We start from the raw sequence: 19927 nt of genomic DNA on the forward strand, positions 1-19927 counted from the left end.
CCGAATTATGTTTTATGCTTTTATTTGTTTTTCAAAAAGTGTTGTTTTTGTGTTAGTTGGGTTCGGCGATGGTTTTGCAGTAATACGTCTTTCTTCGACGAAGTCAGAACTGATACTGCATTAATGAATATAATGAAAAGCAAAGGACCAAGAGAACTGCCTTGAGGAAGACCAGAGGTTGCTTCAAAGAGGTTAGAAACAAACCCGCTGACCTCAACATGATAGGATCGGTTTGCCATATAAGAAGAGATCCAATTTAGAAAAGAGCCGTGAATACCAAGCTTAAAAAGTTTTGCCTGCAAGGCAGAGTGAGAAACCTTATCAAAAGCCTTGGCGAAATCAGTATAAACTGTGTCCACTTGGGAATGTAACTCAAAGGTTTGTATGCAATGTTTAGCGAAAATAGCTAAATTCGAGGTAGTAGAACGACCAGGCATGAACTCGTTCTGATTAGGGTCAATATAAGTACGTATCAGGAAGGATAATTTTTTAACTACAATTCTCTCGAATAGCTTGGCAATATTGCTTATTTTAGCAATCGGCCTGTAATTAGAAACCTCAGACTTGCTTCCGCCTTTATGAACCGGTAAAATTTTGGAAATTTTTCATCTAGAAATAAATTTACCCTAGTAGCGAAGACGAGAAGAATATCTTAAGGGGTTGATAAAATTTTTTAAGAAAAAATGAAGAAACTCCATCAATGTCAGGCTTAATGGAGTCGACAAATTGTGAAATAGCTTCAGAAATGTCATCATCATTAATTTCAAGGGAACCAATATTACACATTTCTGGAATGTTATTTAGAATTTGCTGGTCATTCCAGTCACAAGCAGGCTCAAAATTGGCCGAAAAAAAGGAAGCAAATAAGTTTGCAATAGTTGTCCCAGAATTAGCTGTAGTATTGTTATATGACACAGTTGACGGTATGGAAGAGTAAGATTTCTTTGAATTAATAAAACGCCAGAACACATTTGGATTTGACTTTAAGCTATTTTCAATGTCGGAAATGTATTGATTATAAAGAAAATTTTTTAAGAAACTCAAATTCCCGCTTATGCTGTGTATATCTATCACGATCCAATGGATTACCCCATCTAATGAACCGTTTATAGAACTTATTTCTTAGATTTTTATATTTCTGGAGACCTTTTGTATACCAAGGAAGCCTATAGGAACCCCGTACCTTGATTGAACACGTGCTGTCAAGAATATTTTTTAAAGCGACAAGAAAGTTATTGTAATTGGTCTCAATGCAAGCATTTGATAGCAAGGAAACCCAATCCATAGACGTGAGGCAATCACTTACGGCAACCAAGCTGGCATGATCAAAATTATACATAGGAACAAAGTTAACATCTGGTAAGAAATTACAAAATTCAATATTAAAGCATAAATTTCTTGTTTATGGGCCAAAGCGATTCACATATAATTCGAAATATATTGTTATTTGCTAAATTTTGGTTGTTAGTACATGCAAATTTATATTTCTTGGTTAGAATGCTCACTATATACCGATTTTTACACGAATGCAAACAGTTGAAAGATGGGCCAAAACACAATTAACAAAACGCCACAGATTAACTTTCAACTTTTAGCTCTCCATACCTGGTTAGCCGACTCAACAATTGAAACTTTCTTTTTTTAATCCATGTTCCAGCGGCAGCAGCAATTTAAACAATTAAAACCGACACAAATAATTTGCTTGTGTGTGTTTGTCGGTAATTTTTCTAGTTTTTCATAAAAAAAAATTGGTAAACAAATCGCGAACTCTACTGCGATCACGTCGGGGTCACCATGAAAATTTAATACTAGTTGGTATTAACGAACGCAAAACTTGTGTGACTGTAGTAGGATTCTGATAATTTATTTGCGATAATAACTTGTTGTGTGAAAATGCGACGACGAAAGGTAGTGGTTTCGATTAAGTTCAAATGATCACTAAATTTAATGTTCCAATAATTTCTCTTAGAACCTAACTATACTAACTATGCCCCGCGAGAGGCGGGGCGGATTCGCAAGAGCGAACGGACGAAAGCTTCATTGGCTCCAGCTCTCACCCTACAACTAATGACTTCAATTAAAATAAACGCGCCAAGTGCGCAAACAACGGGTATGACACTGCATTGCTTGCCTCATTCATTGACGAATTCATTGAAGCTCAGAGACAGAGACAACTATATGGATACTGCTTGAGATTTTTTTGGTTATACGTTCACGGTCACACTGCCTTTTTAACGTTAAATTCAAACTTAATTGTTTTGTATATTACATTGTGTTTATCCCGCTATTTTTAACGTTTAAAGGTTTTCAGTTGTTACCTTTAAATGGTAAAAAAATATTTCGTATACATTTGAGCCGTGCTTTTTATTCCGTTTTGTCGTCAACTCCAATCAATTGATGATTGAGCAATTGATGTATCGGCCGGTGCTATTTTATCGAATAATATTTTTGCTGCCCAATTCCTTCTAGTATTTTACTACCGGGTATCGGTTCTGATAATTTTCCTCATTCATTGTAAAAATGGTAAAAAACATTTAGTATACATTTGAGCCTCGGGTGGCGATACTAACTGAGGTCATCGCTAGTTTAATGCTTTTATCTCTATTTCAAAAGTTCGAACAAAATGCCTAAGCAGAAGTGTCGCAATGTGTGACTAAAAAGCCCCGAATTTAAATATACGGCTTGCGAAGGCTTGAAAAATGCTGCTTCGACGAAGTTCCCAACAAGATAAGATCGGCGCAAATTTCGCTTACGATAACAAAGAAAATGCAGAGGAATTGCAGCAAATCATGAACAATTTTTGATTGTATAAAAAATTGGATTTTTAAAACATTTTCTGGTTGTTTTTTTCAATCTTTTTTTGGCTTTTTTGATTATAATTTTCAATCTATTTTTTTTTTTTGATTTTTTTCATAAAATGTTCATTTTTTTTTTTATCCAGTCAATAATAGCTCTGGAATGAAGGCACTTGTATTCGGTTTTTAATAAATTTATATTTCTTCCATTTACTTTACAAAAATGTTAAAAGAATTTAAACAGTTTTTTTTTGTAAAGGTAAATAGTATAAACATATATAAACATCCGCATTTTTTGTTTCAATAATAAATTTTAATGATAATAATTTTATAATTTTAAATGTACTTATATCTTGTATTATAACGAATTGTTTAAAGACAATTAACATTGTTATTGACAATTAAAATTACACTGCGAATCTTTAAAAATAAATCAACCAAAGATCATTAAACATAACATTGAAAACAAGTGTCCTAAAAAGTGTAAACAAAACAAAAGCCAAACAGCTGTTTCTGTTTCCGCCCGCTCCCCTAAAAATAAATCGTTGGTAGGGTATGAAGGCACCACCCGCTCGCAAAACAACAATAAAAGATGATTTAGTTTGAAATTTTTCACAAACTTAAGAGCAGTCGGTGTAAGTGATTTCTATTAATTCGAATACATACATATATGCAAAAAATTTTACTGCTACCAATGATTTCAATTTGTAAACAAAAATAAAATGTATGCTAAAATATAAAAAAAAAATATACTACAACATATAATATTTTTATTTTAACAAAAACCCAATAGCAAATACCACATATTGTTAGGGTACCAAGTATGAAAAGTAGCAGAAGACGAATTTTTCTTGATGCGTCGAAATGAAATAAGCGCACTCATGCTCCCGTGTATGGCAACCCTGCAGTTCCAATCCCTAAAGATTCCCTAAGTAATCCCCCGGGCGCCGCCAAGAATTCCTTATGAATCCCGGGGAATTCTCCATACAAAACGGAAATGAATTTGTATGAAGCAGGCCTTCCCGGCGAGTAATTCGAAGATTGGGAGGAATCCAGAAGGAATTGCTCGGGAATTCCTCGGGAGTTCCTCGGTAATTCCTGAGGAATTTCGAAATAAATCCGTGGGACTTTTTAATCGAATTCCCCCCGGAATCTCTTAGGAATATAAAACTTAATCAGTAGGCAAATTCGCAAGGAATGCCTGAGGAAAATACTAAAAAGTCCCTAGGAATTCCGGAGGGAAATTGCAATGAATTCCTTCGGAAAAATCCTAATGAAAATCCCCGGGAATTTCTCAGGAATTCCTACCGAATTCCTAAGGAAAATCTTCAAGAATTCCTGGGGAAAAGTCAAGGAAATTCCCTCAGGAATCCTTACGGAAATTATAGTAAAAAAACCATCAGAAATTCAATTTATAAACATTTATTAAAATTAGTTTTTTAACATTTATTTTTGTTTTTTTTTTGTTTGCGTTGTTTTTTGCGCAAGATAAGGCGTGCGCAAGAGCCTTCTCCGCCGGCAGCTGGCCTCCCAACGCAGATATGCTGTCTGTAAACAAAACAGATATGTATATTAGAATAAAATAAAAAATCTGATACATTTTGCTCAATTATACATACCGACTATAACGAAAAAAATCCTGGAAAGCCCTTAGGGGCCTTTTTTATATTCAATCCGTCTATATTGAAGTCGCAAAGAAGGTGCTCTGCCAAAACTCCTTTAATAGACCTAGGCAAATTATTTCGCCTAAGAATTGCGGTGATGGTCTCAATCTGTAGAAAAAACACAGAATTAATTGCACACTCATCTTCTTCATAAATATTTTACTTACATAGGCGGTTTTAGTAGACGAGCATATTTTAACTTCTAACGCCACCAGCTCCTCCTCACTTTCAATCGGAAAGGAATCGGGTACATCGGCATCCTTAGCCTTTCCCTTAAGGAAAACCTTCTGCAGGGCAACCTTCTTCAAAATGCTCCTCTTTGCGACTGAACGATCGAACTCGTGCAATGAGTCCGCGAGCATAAAAATGAGAATAAGAATGAAAGAGCAAAAAACCCCGAATGCACACGAAGCGCCGGGGCCTGCTGGTAAGAGCCCCTGCGGTCTGTCGCTAAGAAAATTTTGTGTCCATTTTCGTTGTATGTACTTGTATATGTTGTATACCAAATTTGCTTGACTTTTAGGTCAATCCTTCTATTTCTTCCATTAATTATATCAACGCCTTTTGGGAAAGTTATCTGTTACAGAAAGTACACCAATATACTTATGAGACTCGCATGACCAAATTTTGGTAATAGGAAATGTCGAGAACACAGCACATCCAGTTTTTTCAGTCAATGATTTTAACACTTCCATATTAATATATTTCGTCAACAATTTCAAGAGCACGTCCGCTCGACAACATGCTTGTCTAATAGCTCGGCAAAAAGTGAAAAAGTTTTTTAGAAGTGGCAAACTTCTCATAAGAATGACAATAACAAGAAAGGAAGCAAACTTCATATACCCTTGCAGCTTTTGCACAAATTAAACATTCTTAAAAACATTAAAATTATGATTTATATGCTTAAAAACATTGAAGCTATAATGATTATTATTCAAATATTCGATAGTTCCTATGGCAGCTATATGATATCGTTTTCCGATTTCATTAAAAATTAAAAGCGTAGTTCTAAAATGTCAGATAACTAATAAGTCAAAAAAAAAAAATTACAAAATTACATAGGGTGTTCCTATGGGAGCTATATGCTATACTTGTCCGATTCGGCTCGTTCCGACTTATGTAATACCTGCAATAGAAAGGCAACTTTCGGGAATTTCAAATTAAAAAAAAGTCAAAAACGCCTATTGTTTTTTTACATACAAGTATGTGCTCAGATTAATTACAGTATTTCGCGACAAATGAACGGTTTTAATTAAATTTTCCAATTTGTCCCCACTTTCTCCAAAAAAAAATTAACATATCTTGGCTAACTGTTTTGATCAGATTTCCATCCTAAAATGATTTTAAATTTCTATCAATATGTACACTGGCTTCATAGCTTGCTTTTGGCGATAAGGATTGGGGTTGGTCAAATTTAATTTCAGATAATTTATTAATAATTTCATCAGAATTAATTTCACAATATGCTCAATGGTTTTAATTACGTTGTTTTTTGTACAGCGCTCCCAATTATTAAAATTTGTCTCCAAATTACATTTTTTATTCCCTCTTATTTTTGTGTGACAAATAATGCATTGCTGCTCACAAAAAATTTTGTGTTAAGAAGTTCGTCGCTGGGATGCCCCTATCTTCCAGCAACGACGACAATTGATTTCTGGCAGTACATAGATTTCGGCTAATACCTTCGGGTTAGCGCGCCTTACGCGGAATCCTATGCAATTGTTATTATATCAATGAGCTATCCAACAACAAAAAAAGGAAGAAAAGCATTAGGCTTGGAAACCCTTGATTGAAAAGCACGATTCTCCATTTGGTCAAAAAGGCGAGAAGTGTGTCTGGCAGTTTTATACCAGTACACCACACTTTTGGAAGTAACATTTTCAGACCAATGGTGAAGTATAATAGAAAACTGAGTGGATCAAACACAGACATCAATACTTTCAAAGTTTCGCGTTTTGTTGGGGCTGTGTCGCCTTAACCACCTTTTCGGGTCCTCCTAGGACTTTCATTGAGCCATAGAAATCTTTGAGCGAAAAGTGTGCAGGTAATCGGCTAAAAAAAAAATTGGGAGATAGCAAACGCGGTCAAACGCTGGAGCTTTCCTTATGAATCCCGGGGAATTCTCCATACAAAACGAAAATGAATTTGTATGAAGCAGGCCTTCCCGGCGAGTAATTCGAAGATTGGGAGGAATCCAGAAGGAATTGCTCGGGAATTCCTCGGGAGTTCCTCGGTAATTCCTGAGGAATTTCGAAATAAATCCGTGGGACTTTTTAATCGAATTCCCCCCGGAATCTCTTAGGAATATAAAACTTAATCAGTAGGCAAATTCGCAAGGAATGCCTGAGGAAAATACTAAAAAGTCCCTAGGAATTCCGGAGGGAAATTGCAATGAATTCCTCCGGAAAAATCCTAATGAAAATCCCCGGGAATTTCTCAGGAATTCCTACCGAATTCCTAAGGAAAATCTTCAAGAATTCCTGGGGAAAAGTCAAGGAAATTCCCTCAGGAATCCTTACGGAAATTATAGTAAAAAAACCATCAGAAATTCAATTTATAAACATTTATTAAAATTAGTTTTTTAACATTTATTTTTGTTTTTTTTTTGTTTGCGTTGTTTTTTGCGCAAGATAAGGCGTGCGCAAGAGCCTTCTCCGCCGGCAGCTGGCCTCCCAACGCAGATATGCTGTCTGTAAACAAAACAGATATGTATATTAGAATAAAATAAAAAATCTGATACATTTTGCTCAATTATACATACCGACTATAACGAAAAAAATCCTGGAAAGCCCTTAGGGGCCTTTTTTCTATTCAATCCGTCTATATTGAAGTCGCAAAGAAGGTGCTCTGCCAAAACTCCTTTAATAGACTTAGGCAAATTATTTCGCCTAAGAATTGCGGTGATGGTCTCAATCTGTAGAAAAAACACAGAATTAATTGCACACTCATCTTCTTCATAAATATTTTACTTACATAGGCGGTTTTAGTAGACGAGCATATTTTAACTTCTAACGCCACCAGCTCCTCCTCACTTTCAATCGGAAAGGAATCGGGTACATCGGCATCCTTAGCCTTTCCCTTAAGGAAAACCTGCAGCAGTGCCGTCAGCTTTGTTTATTTATTTATATTTATGCACTTACCTGATTAATTAATAATTGCCTAAAATTTTCACTTTTAAAAACACTTCCTCACTCTGTTGCAGTCGAATTCAAGTGCAAAGGGAATGGGGAGAACGAAAAACGAAACCGAAATTTCTGCCTGACGCGTACCAGGGTATATCCGACCATAACAATGCCTTGTAGTTAAAATCACATAAGGCAGATAATCAAATATTAACATTTTGGAGTTGCCTATTGCAACTTTACAATAACTTCCAAAATGTTATTACATCTAATCAATAAAAATCATTTATATATCATCTTAAAAATTAATAAATATACTAGCGCTTTTTTGAACATGCCGGCCAGGAAAGAGCAGGGAAGGGAATTTCAGAACTACAGGGAATGTATGATCACACATTCATACAACGACCAATTCAAGCGCAGGGCAACCTTCTTCAAAATGCTCCTCTTTGCGACTGAACGATCGAACTCTTGCAATGATTCCGCGAGCATAAAAATGAGAATAAGAATGAAAGAGCAAAAAACCCCGAATGCACACGAAGCGCCGGGGCCTGCTGGTAAGAGCCCCTGCGGTCTGTCGCTAAGAAAATTTTGTGTCCATTTTCGTTGTATGTACTTGTATATGTTGTATACCAAATTTGCTTGACTTTTAGGTCAATCCTTCCATTTCTTCCATTAATTATATCAACGCCTTTTGGGAAAGTTATCTGTTACAGAAAGTACACCAATATACTTATGAGACTCGCATGACCAAATTTTGGTAATAGGAAATGTCGAGAACACAGCACATCCAGTTTTTTCAGTCAATGATTTTAACACTTCCATATTAATATATTTCGTCAACAATTTCAAGAGCACGTCCGCTCGACAACATGCTTGTCTAATAGCTCGGCAAAAAGTGAAAAAGTTTTTTAGAAGTGGCAAACTTCTCACAAGAATGGCAATTAACAAGAAAGGAAGCAAACTTCATATACCCTTGCAGCTTTTGCACAAATTAAACATTCTTAAAAACATTAAAATTATGATTTATATGCTTAAAAACATTGAAGCTATAATGATTATTATTCAATTATTCGATAGTTCCTATGGCAGCTATATGATATCGTTTTCCGATTTCATTAAAAATTAAAAGCGTAGTTCTAAAATGTCAGATAACTAATAAGTCAAAAAAAAAAAATTACAAAATTACATAGGGTGTTCCTATGGGAGCTATATGCTATACTTGTCCGATTCGGCTCGTTCCGACTTATGTAATACCTGCAATAGAAAGGCAACTTTCGGGAATTTCAAATTAAAAAAAAGTCAAAAACGCCTATTGTTTTTTTACATACAAGTATGTGCTCAGATTAATTACAGTATTTCGCGACAAATGAACGGTTTTAATTAAATTTTCCAATTTGTCCCCACTTTCTCCAAAAAAAAATTAACATATCTTGGCTAACTGTTTTGATCAGATTTCCATCCTAAAATGATTTTAAATTTCTATCAATATGTACACTGGCTTCATAGCTTGCTTTTGGCGATAAGGATTGGGGTTGGTCAAATTTAATTTCAGATAATTTATTAATAATTTCATCAGAATTAATTTCACAATATGCTCAATGGTTTTAATTACGTTGTTTTTTGTACAGCGCTCCCAATTATTAAAATTTGTCTCCAAATTACATTTTTTATTCCCTCTTATTTTTGTGTGACAAATAATGCATTGCTGCTCACAAAAAATTTTGTGTTAAGAAGTTCGTCGCTGGGATGCCCCTATCTTCCAGCAACGACGACAATTGATTTCTGGCAGTACATAGATTTCGGCTAATACCTTCGGGTTAGCGCGCCTTACGCGGAATCCTATGCAATTGTTATTATATCAATGAGCTATCCAACAACAAAAAAAGGAAGAAAAGCATTAGGCTTGGAAACCCTTGATTGAAAAGCACGATTCTCCATTTGGTCAAAAAGGCGAGAAGTGTGTCTGGCAGTTTTATACCAGTACACCACACTTTTGGAAGTAACATTTTCAGACCAATGGTGAAGTATAATAGAAAACTGAGTGGATCAAGCACAGACATCAATACTTTCAAAGTTTCGCGTTTTGTTGGGGCTGTGTCGCTACTCAAAACCTCTCTTTTTAATCTTGCAGATCTGAAAATGAACTTAAAAACGTCACTGGCGGGATCCCAATAAATATTAACCACCTTTTCGGGTCCTCCTAGGACTTTCATTGAGCCATAGAAATTTTTGAGCGAAAAGTGTGCAGGTAATCGGCTGAAAAAAAAAAATTGGGAGATAGCAAACGCGGTCATTATTCTTTAGGCTGGAGCTCGTCTTCTTAGCCTTTTGATTTGCTTGTATTAATTGTTCCTTTATGCCCCATTCAAGCGCACAATTTGAGGTGACGGGTGCAAAAGTTCTGAAGGTTATTCCATTTCCATACAGTGTGACGGGCAGGATTCTAAAGTATTATTCTTCGATTTCACTTTCCTTATGGTGGGTGCTGACGAGTTCCGCTTTTGGGTCTTCTCTGTGAAACAGTAGGTGCTGGTTTGGCTGACAGTTGTCGACGCCGCAGTCACGTTTGGAGAAACACTTGCAGCTTTGGTTTTCTATGCACCTGTAGCACAACTTTGTTTCAGTTTTCATCTGAAATTTCTGACACTGGGCATCTTGATGTTCGGCAGACTTAAAATAATTTCCTGATCTGGTTGAGAATCAGTTTAGTTCTGCATTCCATACCTTGCGTAAGTGTTAACACTGCTGGGCTTTGAGCTGGATCCTGGAATGACGGTGGATGTTGCCTCTGCTAATGGGAGGGATGACGGCGCTGCGTGGGTGCAAGGCCCAGCTTAGTTTTTGTTGTGTTTTGTGTGGGAAGATTTTCAACGAGCTCGCGAAAAAGCATTGAGCTGTCAAGATGAGAACACAAGTTGCAGGCCTCCATAGTTGCGAACGCGTTGCGTACTGCCATTGCAAATTCAAAGAGAGACTCCAATCTGTCCTTATTTACGTTGATTTTCCTGATTTTGTCCATCAGTCGGTCAAGGATTTGTTCGGGCCGTCCAAAAAAGGTTTTCATTGTGCTCATTAATTTTTGCACTAGTTCTGGTAGTAGTAGCTTATCACGCACCTTGAGACACTTCTGGTGCCGTTGCATGTTTTTTGCGTTTGAAAAGCCGGCTACTGCGCAACTTATTTTTATAAATGTTGATGAAGTCAGTCAGTCCTCCGCTTTGCCATTTAAAGCGGCAGATCTGAAAGCATCACCTGTCTTGCGGCTAGCTGGGAAGCAGTTGGTCCCATTGATGGGAATGGCATTGCGTGTGCTCCCTGCGTTTTGGGCGGGCAATATATATTTCTGCTCGATGTATCTCTTTTCAGCTTCTCGTGTTTCTTTCAGCCAACTTTAAATTATTTGGACATGGTGTGCTTGTATTGATTGTATTTGTTACTGGATTTGTCTTACTTGTCTTGTCCCTTCACTTATGTGTATATTTGGGCAAATACGTATGTGAGTGCCTTTCTGTGTTTCGCAATTTTCCGATTTAAGGTCCGTAGGTAAAGTTTTTTAAAGAAATGTTCAGGCGCCGGTGTTATAAAGACGGAACAACGAAACCTTGATAAATTTCTGTAGCAGTTAATTTAAATTAAAAATATTAAACAAAAGCAGCTTTAAAAAATGTTGTTTTGCTGCTCGTTCCTGGCGTAATCTTCGTTGCCATATTCTTTGTTGGTGCTTGTGGTGCCATATCCATCGTTAATGTTGGTGTTGCCGTATTTGTCTTCCTGGCCCATTTATATAAAGCAGTATACTTCATTATTTACTCGTGCTCGGTCCATAGATATTTCAAACAAACATATGAAAGACTTTTAAAGAAGCCAATGAATTTAACGTTATTTAGCAGATAAACTTAAAAGAGAAATAGATGGAATTAAAATAGCCAAACGTAGCAAGAGGGGACTATTTGATATCATTGGTTCAGCTTATAAATATTGTTCGGATCATTATATCAAGATGATAAGGAAGAATTAGAACAGAAATAAAGCAACTTATCAGAAAATAGCATACAAAATACAGATTTAAACATAATCATTGATGTCATAAATAATGGAATAGAAGTACTTAACAAATTTAAAGAAGATGAAGAAAGAGAACAACAAGCTACCGTTTTAATTTTTAATTTACAACACTTTACTAAATACATTGGAGATTTTAAGTTGATAGTTTGACAAAGATTACCTTTCGAAAACAAAGTATTTAATAAAGAAATCCTAAAAAAAATTATTAGACGAATGCATAAACGGTATAATAAGACAAGAGACTACCGAATATATAAATATCCCAAGACACATAAAAATTTGCACTCTCTAACCAAATATTTTATTGACATGGAATACACCTTAAAGATTTTTAAATTCAAATTGCTTTAATAAAGATATTTCTATAACTGGAAATAATCTCGTTTAAATTCTGAATGGTTTAGTACAACTAAACAAACACTGTTAGAATATACACAAAGCGTTCACGTAAACAATAACGTAACAATATAAGAACCTAAATCTTATTATTAAACAAAATAAAATATAGAAGCACATACAAAATATAATAATGTATTTCAAATAATTACAGCAGCAACATTTGTATTTACATTTATAAGCAATCTATTGTAATTAATCTATTAGTTTAAAAACATATCAAGATAACCAACCGGACAAAACAGTGCACCTATCGAAGGTTGAGGACCAGATGTTATTGGCCTCGTTCTATACTCACCCTACCTGTGAAATCTAGTTAGATCCCACACATTAACAAACCATTGCGCTACATACCCAAAGGTGCCCTCAAAAAATTACGAATTAATTCATTTTAAACATTATTTAATTCGAAATTCGGGTTCATGTTGCTTAAATATTAAAGTTCCTATCACTAAGATCTTAAATTAAGTAAACGTTCTTTGTTTTGAACTGCTCTGTATGAGATTATATTTATGGCAGGTTACTAAAAAATAGAGAAACCAATTTTACTTTACGTTGTAGATGGTCGTAAAGAATAACAAATATGTCCCTCATTCTAACGTTAAAGTTGTGTATATGAAATAGTATATATACATCAGCCAGAGCGTTCTGATGTATGCGTTGCAAGCCCGGGTTGGGATGGTGACGCAACGTTTCGATTCGTGTAAAGAATATTCCTGATTCCTGCACGTAGATTGACCACTCAGTTCCTGCGTTCCTAAGAAAACGTTGCCAGCCATGGATGTGATGGTTACTTAACTTTCGATGTATGTGACGCGAGCCGTGGCTGCACGCCACGCGGGGTAAAGGGCGAAGAAATTACAATCCCCTATGGGCGGTTATTGTTTTTATGAGGCGCAGGTGGAAAATACTGGCAGCGAACTAAATCTTTCTGCGTTACGCGTGGAAAAACATAATCCTGTGGCTGGAAACGCCGACGATGGTAGGCTACAAGCAAAGCTGTGAACAGAATGAACTGCTTACCACCACAAGACTAAGTACAAATCTAGTGCAGTATGCAAGTATCATTGTAGTGAGTACCCACTGTACTTAAACAAATACAAAAAACTCGGGCAGCCAAGTGAAATATGAATGCGCCTCAGAACTCAACTTATGGGAAGCGCAAGTGTCAGCGAATTCCCATGATTTGAGTGCAGACAACTACAATGAATACATATACATGCTAATACAACTCATATCGCGCTCTCGTTTATATATGAGCATAAAATTGTTACATAGAATTCCCATGATTTGAGTGCAGACAACTACAATGAATACATATACATGCTAATACAACTCATATCGCGCTCTCGTTTATATATGAGCATAAAATTGTTACATAGAAGGCCTCTGCTGGCCGCTGCCGAGATTAGCTGGCAGCGCAGCCGCAAGCCATCAATTTGTGAATCAATAAAAATTTGGCGATGAAATAAAAGAGTCATACAGGAACGGTTGTGTTGTTTAATTTATCCCTTGATGGAACATAAACATATTACTTTACTAAACATATTACTTTTAATAATCCGGAAACTCTTCTTGGAAATGGTATATGATCGTTGGGATGAAGACTGATTTTAAATAAATCAACTAATTCGCAGCAAGCTTCCAGAAAAAGAGACCGGAAAAAGCCAACTCAAGTGTGGACGTCGCTTACAAAAAATAACAAAATGGTATTTAGCTTTTTCTCATATTTTTTGGACATTTTTAGAGGATCGTATTTTGACTAAATTATTCCCTCCGACTAACAATAAAAACTGAAAAAGGAGTCAGGTGGTATTACCAAATATCTTTGGCATGGAAAGTTCCAAGCTCTTTACCGTTCATGTCTTCCAGGACATATATAGATTGTTAGTGTCTGAGCGGATTTTTTGAAGCTCGGTGAGAAAACCACTTGTAGTCTTGTTCACAAGAAATCATATGTTGACCAATGACAACCTGTTAGGGAGACATACCGATAGACAGATGAATTGAGTCCCTAAGTGAACAGTTGATGCTACTGGGGAAAACGACCCATGAACTCTGATCTGAGCGAATGTAAGCTCTCAAAGCAGCGTTGATTGATCGGTTGACTCTTTCAGCGCATTTTGATTGCGGAGTGTTTAACTTTTTCACTGGTTTCAGATAAGTGAATTTCAAAAAGTGATCGAGGATAATCAGTATGCCCATGTGGCCAGATTTAGAACGTGGAAATGGGCCAATAAAATCGAAGTAAAGCCTTTAAAAAACCATGTCGCTTTGCACTTGTGTAGCCATAGGAGTTTTTAAGCAATGCGTTGGATACTTTGTAGTTTGGCACGTTTCTCAATTGCGTATGTAATCACGCACGGTCATGATTGACCAATAAAATCGACGACAAATACGCTCAAGGCATTTAGCCATTCCACAATGCGCCGATTAGGGTTAATCATGAGCAGCACCGAGCGGCACGGTAATAGATAAAATTATCGACCACTTACTAGTCATGTACATTTGAAGTCGAGAATTTATTCCTGAGGACAGGATAGTCCTCTAACTGAAATGCACCTGAGGCCAGATCAATTTCGGGGTGAATTTTGGTATCTATCGCAGAAACTTCGTCAGCATCTTTAAATGATCGCGATAAAGCATCCGATACGATGTTTTTACTCCCCTTTCGGTGCACGATTTCAATTTGCCACATACAAGTAGATTAATTGGTTCATTAGCCAACGCAAACTGGAGTGGTCGGTAACTACTTTGAAATAGTGTCCATCAATGTACATTGTGAACTTTTACATTGTCAAGACTACAGCCAGGCATTCAAATACTGTAACTGTGTAGTTCCGTTGAGCTTTATTAAGCTTTTTAGAAATGAACGCTATTGGTCGTTTACATTCAGAGTCGTCAAATTGGGCTAGATCAGCACCAACACCATGTAATGAGTTGGGATGAACAAGACAAGGTGCCGATCATAACTTGGCTTTTATATTTTCAAAAGCTTTTAGAGCCTGATCGGTACACCAAAGGACTTGCCACGCAATAACTCTGATAGGTGGAAGATGACTGAAGAATAGTTCGAAATAAATCGCTGGTGCAAACCAATCATCCCAAGGAATCTTCTTAACTGCTATTGAGTTTTGGGAACTGGAAATTCACGAGTCGTCTTCCGGTTTGAAATTAATTTCATGATCGAAATAGATTGTTTGATGGAACTTCCAAAAGTTAACCGGACTGCATATTACGCTCTGCTGTATGGAAGGTACAATTAAGAATTCGAAATTTGAGTCGGTGGAGGGAATACATATTGTGCCAGCTACGGATTGTTTTTGTCCATCTGCGGTACGAACTGTTCTTCTGAATTTATTAAATGGTTTCTCGTTTATTATCTTCAGAGCAATCTGTCCACCATTGTGTTTTAAAAAAACTGAATATTCGAGATAACTAAAACGTTGTGAAATATGCTCTTTTATGCATCCAGAAATTACGGATACGCAGGGCCGAAGGGCGTTTGGAAGCAATAATGGCATTAACCTTATTTTAAACCTTTGGTTTAGATATTGTTAAAGCCGCAAATGATATGGATTAAAAGTTGTGTTATTTAACAGAATCGAGTTTTGGCAAGAAACTTATCGCACCGCCTGCGACATTTGCTTTGTCAAGTAAAAATAGTGTACCCAACACCTCATGTTGATTTAACGTCCGGATTACCAGCCGACACTTGTAGTGCACATAATAGTTTTGCGTTACCAAAAACAGTCACATTTGTGGTACCAAAAACGGATGGCACAATTAAAATTCACATTTATTTCACGGCTTGCCCCTGACCTTTCATTACTTGATATTACGGTTTATATCAATAACAAAGTCAAAGTGGATGATCTAAGGGTCGAACAATTCAAATTTTCTTATGCTAGGAATGTATCAGCATTTAAGACTGGTATTCCTTATACGCATTTTGAAACCCTGTGCTCGGCCAATATCTGGCGCGATGGCATATTTATGAAAGAGTACGAAGCTAAGAAAAAAAAGAATAGGAAAAGGAAAATGGCAAATCCCGTTAAAGAGCCATCCCCAGCGCCTTCTACTTCATCTTCTATTTCAAAAAACTAGCTCTTCATTTCTTCCTTCCTATCAAAATTTAGACGCTTACTTAGAAGGCTGACTGAATTTAACTCTGATAGTTTTTCATTTTTATCCCATGTCATTGTATTTACAAAAACCTGGTTAAAACCGGAGACTCTCAGCTCCTACACAATTTATAGGCTTGATCGTCCTTTCAGACGAGGAGGGAAAGTCTTAACTGGTGTTGACTCGAACCTCAAGTCTAAATTACTAACTTTTTATAAAATAAATGAATCTTATTTTAGGGATAAAGTTATCGTTCCCGGTAGTTTTATATGTATTAATAGCGCACACATTCCGCCATCTTCTGAGTGAGTTATATGATTTGAATATAATTCATTAATTATATTACTTACTTAATTAATTAAAACCAATATTTTACTTTCTTTAGCGCAACATTACTTTATTGAGGGCTTACTTGACATTGCACTACCTTAAGTAAATTATGTTCAGAATTCTTTAGGACTTTTACTAGATTTGTGTTTTCTTTCAAATCCAGAAGGCGTTTGTGTTTTGGGAACCTTGCCACATAAGCAACCTGAAGATCCCAGCTTTAGAGCTGACTATTTATGTAGAAACAGAGTTAAAGGATAATTTTGAAAAGTCTGTTAAACGAATCCACTGTTTTCGTAAGAAAAACTTTTCTCGCTTAAATACTTGTATATCTGGCTTTGACTAGTCCGAACTTTATTCTTGCACTAACATGGCTGAGCCCATTAATATATTTTATAATGCATTAAACTCCTTATTCCACAAATGTTTTCCGTTACACTATACTTCTAGCTCCAATAAACCTCGATGGTTTAATAAACAGTTGTCACGTCTAAAAAATGTTAAGTCCCGAATTTATAATATATATAAAGCGTGTGGTTCGCAAGCCGCCTTTTTCAGATTTAAGTCTGCGTCGAATTTTACCGTGCCTAACGCCCAGTTTTATAATAGCAAGCTTTCAAAAGATAAGACAGTTTCATAATTTGGATAGCACTAAGCGTAGTTTTGCCTCTTTCCCAACATCGCTATCGTATCAATCTTATTCATATGCCATAACCAAGTCTGACTAATCTTTTGCCCGAATTTAGGTGAAAACTCCGTTCTCGTTGATCTGCAAAGGGTAATTAGGGGTTTCAAATGATCTTCTAACATGGATTTTCAGTTATCTGGGTGGTAGGACACAACGTGTCCTTTTTAAAAGCTCTGTCACTAAAACGATCCAAGGTACTTCAGGCGTCCCACAAAGAGCCACCATGGCCCATTGCTATTTACATTACTTATTATTATCTAGTCTTGACAAGTCGCGTGTCCTCATGTACGCAGATGTCGTTAAGTTATGCCTGCAACATATCGATATTTTCCTTTGTTCAGAATTAGAAAAGTGTTGTGGTGTTGTGAAAATCTTTTAAACTTAAATAGCGCAGTCAAAAATATGCCAAAATATGTAAATACCTAGCGTAAGTTGTGAGATGACATGGAGTTAGACATATTGATAACCTTGGCGTCCTCTTAAACCCAAAACTTAAGTTTTCTAACCATATTACTTCCATGGTAAATAAAGCCAGGGGAAAGCTTGGATTTATAAAATGGTGGTCTAAGGAATTTGATGATCCCTGTGTCACAAAGACTTTGTTCATTTTACTAGTTCGTCCAATTCTAGAGTATTGCTCACCAGTTTGGAGTCCCTTAATTAGGATGCAAACCTAATCTTACCATCTTACTCTAGTAGACTTCTTTTAATTCATTTACCAACTTTATCCAATCGTAGAAGGATACTGGGTCGCCTAAATTTATCTGCGCCTAATTACTATAATAAGATCTATCACATCATTTCAATTACCAAATCTTTACCAATTTTGAAAGCATTAATCATGTCATACTTAGCATGAAATTAGTATGTAGTATTTTGTTTCTTATGTATTTTTAATTAGTCCCTTTTCTTTTACCTCTCGCGAGGTGACAAGCATAGCGAGCACTGCTTGGTGTCGTAAGGTCCACTTGTTTGTACTGACCATAGTGCATCAACGTCCAAATTAAAAAAACGACATCAACAACCAGTGAAGCCTTTGCTCTCTCTTTTACGCGGAATATGTTCCACTTTTGGCGTATGGGACCTTCAGTTTCAGCTAATGCTGCTACACTACGGGTGGTGGCGCGTTTTTATGCTCCATTTACATCGCTCTTAAGTTCTGACATATCGTACAATGATTCTGATGGATTGGAATCTGATAAAGTCTGAATATTTAAATATTGAAGGTCAATTTGAGGGTTCATGTTTTTAATCTGTTGCCTCCGTTGCTTCCGTTGTCTACGTTGCCTCCTCTAAATCCACCTGAAGTGAGTTATCCAAATCTGCGCCCGATTCAGTCGGTGACGGTCTCGAAAAACGTTGCTCCTGTTATTGTGAGTACATTCCCTCAAAATATCTTTTTCCAAAACAGCTCGGGCATGCGAACAAAGGCTGAAAAAGTTTATTTGGCCATCTCTCAATGCGAGTTTGATGTTATGCACTAGTTGAAATCTGGCTCAACGGGAGCCATTATTCTAATAAAGTTTTCGATTTCAACTTTGTGAGGAGTTGAACAAGTCCCCACAAATGAAAGCAACCAGTCAAGTAAACACGCAAGCAGTGGCCTACCGATTGCCAGTTGAGCGGAGATTTCGCCCGTGGTACCGGAAGTGCGGAGAGAGAGTGCGGTACGTGTGCACAGAAAGGGATAGGAAGAGTCCGAGACAGATGGCAACAGGAGAGAGCGTGGGATAAACACACAGCTCGAGGTAGAGAATGGATTCGGCAAGAAACTTTTGCCCGTGAGACTGCTGATCCTACCAGGAGTGGTAGACTCGCTGGTGCTAGGATGGACATTCTCCCAGGAGTCGGCGTATCCAACATAGCCGTGTAGCGCTTGGTGCAGCTGCAGATAGCCCAACGCCATCTAGATACGAAGTTAAAAGAAAAAAAATCGGTGGCGCCATCTAGATCTCGATGGGGAGAATTGGTGGCCTGGCAGGGTTAGATCATTTGGGGTAACAGGGCGAAATGTCAGACTTTCTCTGAGTGAGAGAATTTCTCCAATTAGGTGGAGAGATAGGTTGCCGCCTTTATTGCGGCGTCACTAGCCGCCATTCCTAATTGGGCATCCAAAGTGGTCGGTTGAGTAAAAAGTGTGAAATCAGTTAACCAGCGAAAGTGCTCGAAAAGCAGAGGCGGCTACCAACAGCCGCACAGTTACCACGGCAAGGAAGTTACCCAGAAGGAAGATCCCAGCGGGATTCCGACCAAGTTCAGGGGTAAGTGAGAAGGGAATGAGGTCTTTTAGATTTTCTAAGGGGGCTCATCTTGTTGCATAGGTGTTGGCCAAAAGGTGCCGCCCCCAAGTCCAAGACGCAACCCGTGAGGTTAGAAGCAGGCACCAGTTTTTTTCGCAGTGCTGTGAAGCCACCACAGCGCAAAAAGCCACCAGTGATCGGCGCTCCAAAGAGGAGAAGGAGGAGACCACGGATGGACGGCCGGCAGAAAACATAAAAAGAAATCAGCGGTCAAGTCAGCGTCCGGCGGGAGAGCGAGAGTGTCGCAAAATTCGTCGGTGGTGTTAAAAGTCTCATCATATTAAGAAAAATGGCATATTAATTGCCACAAGTTTTATCGTCAGCCCAACTAAAAAAGTTAAGCAGCAAAAAGCTGCAATAATGTGCGGAAATAAGTAAAGTTAATTTAGTCTAAGTTTTTTTTCTAATAATTTTTTTTTTGGTATTCAAATGGAGTGAGTGA

The 19927-nt window shown here is 37.1% G+C and overlaps 1 protein-coding gene and 2 long non-coding RNA genes across 6 annotated transcripts in view; all 3 read right to left on the bottom strand.

Annotated features, from left to right (window-relative positions):
* LOC128263929 (putative serine/threonine-protein kinase STE20-like) overlaps positions 1–19927 on the bottom strand; it is a 272782-nt gene that overhangs the window by 212693 nt on the left and 40162 nt on the right. The gene's annotated exons all lie outside the window — the stretch shown is intronic.
* LOC128263936 (uncharacterized) lies at positions 4256–5400 on the bottom strand. The gene is made up of 3 exons (XR_008268591.1): positions 4627–5400; positions 4415–4567; positions 4256–4343 (listed from the first exon to the last, which is right to left on the bottom strand). It is a non-coding gene; the product is annotated as an uncharacterized LOC128263936 (long non-coding RNA).
* Positions 7069–19927, bottom strand: part of LOC128263937 (uncharacterized) — a 48130-nt gene continuing 35271 nt past the window's right edge. The window contains exons 2-4 of one of the 2 annotated variants that reach the window (XR_008268593.1): positions 7433–7549; positions 7221–7373; positions 7069–7149 (exon numbers count right to left, since the gene is read on the bottom strand). This is a non-coding gene — a long non-coding RNA (uncharacterized LOC128263937). Of the gene's footprint in view, positions 7374–7432; positions 7550–19927 lie in introns of both variants that reach the window. The other variant, XR_008268592.1, reaches the window with a different exon arrangement.

The sequence above is a fragment of the Drosophila gunungcola genome, unplaced genomic scaffold (assembly GCF_025200985.1).
Source record: "Drosophila gunungcola strain Sukarami unplaced genomic scaffold, Dgunungcola_SK_2 000028F, whole genome shotgun sequence".
Lineage (NCBI taxonomy): Eukaryota > Metazoa > Arthropoda > Insecta > Diptera > Drosophilidae > Drosophila > Drosophila gunungcola.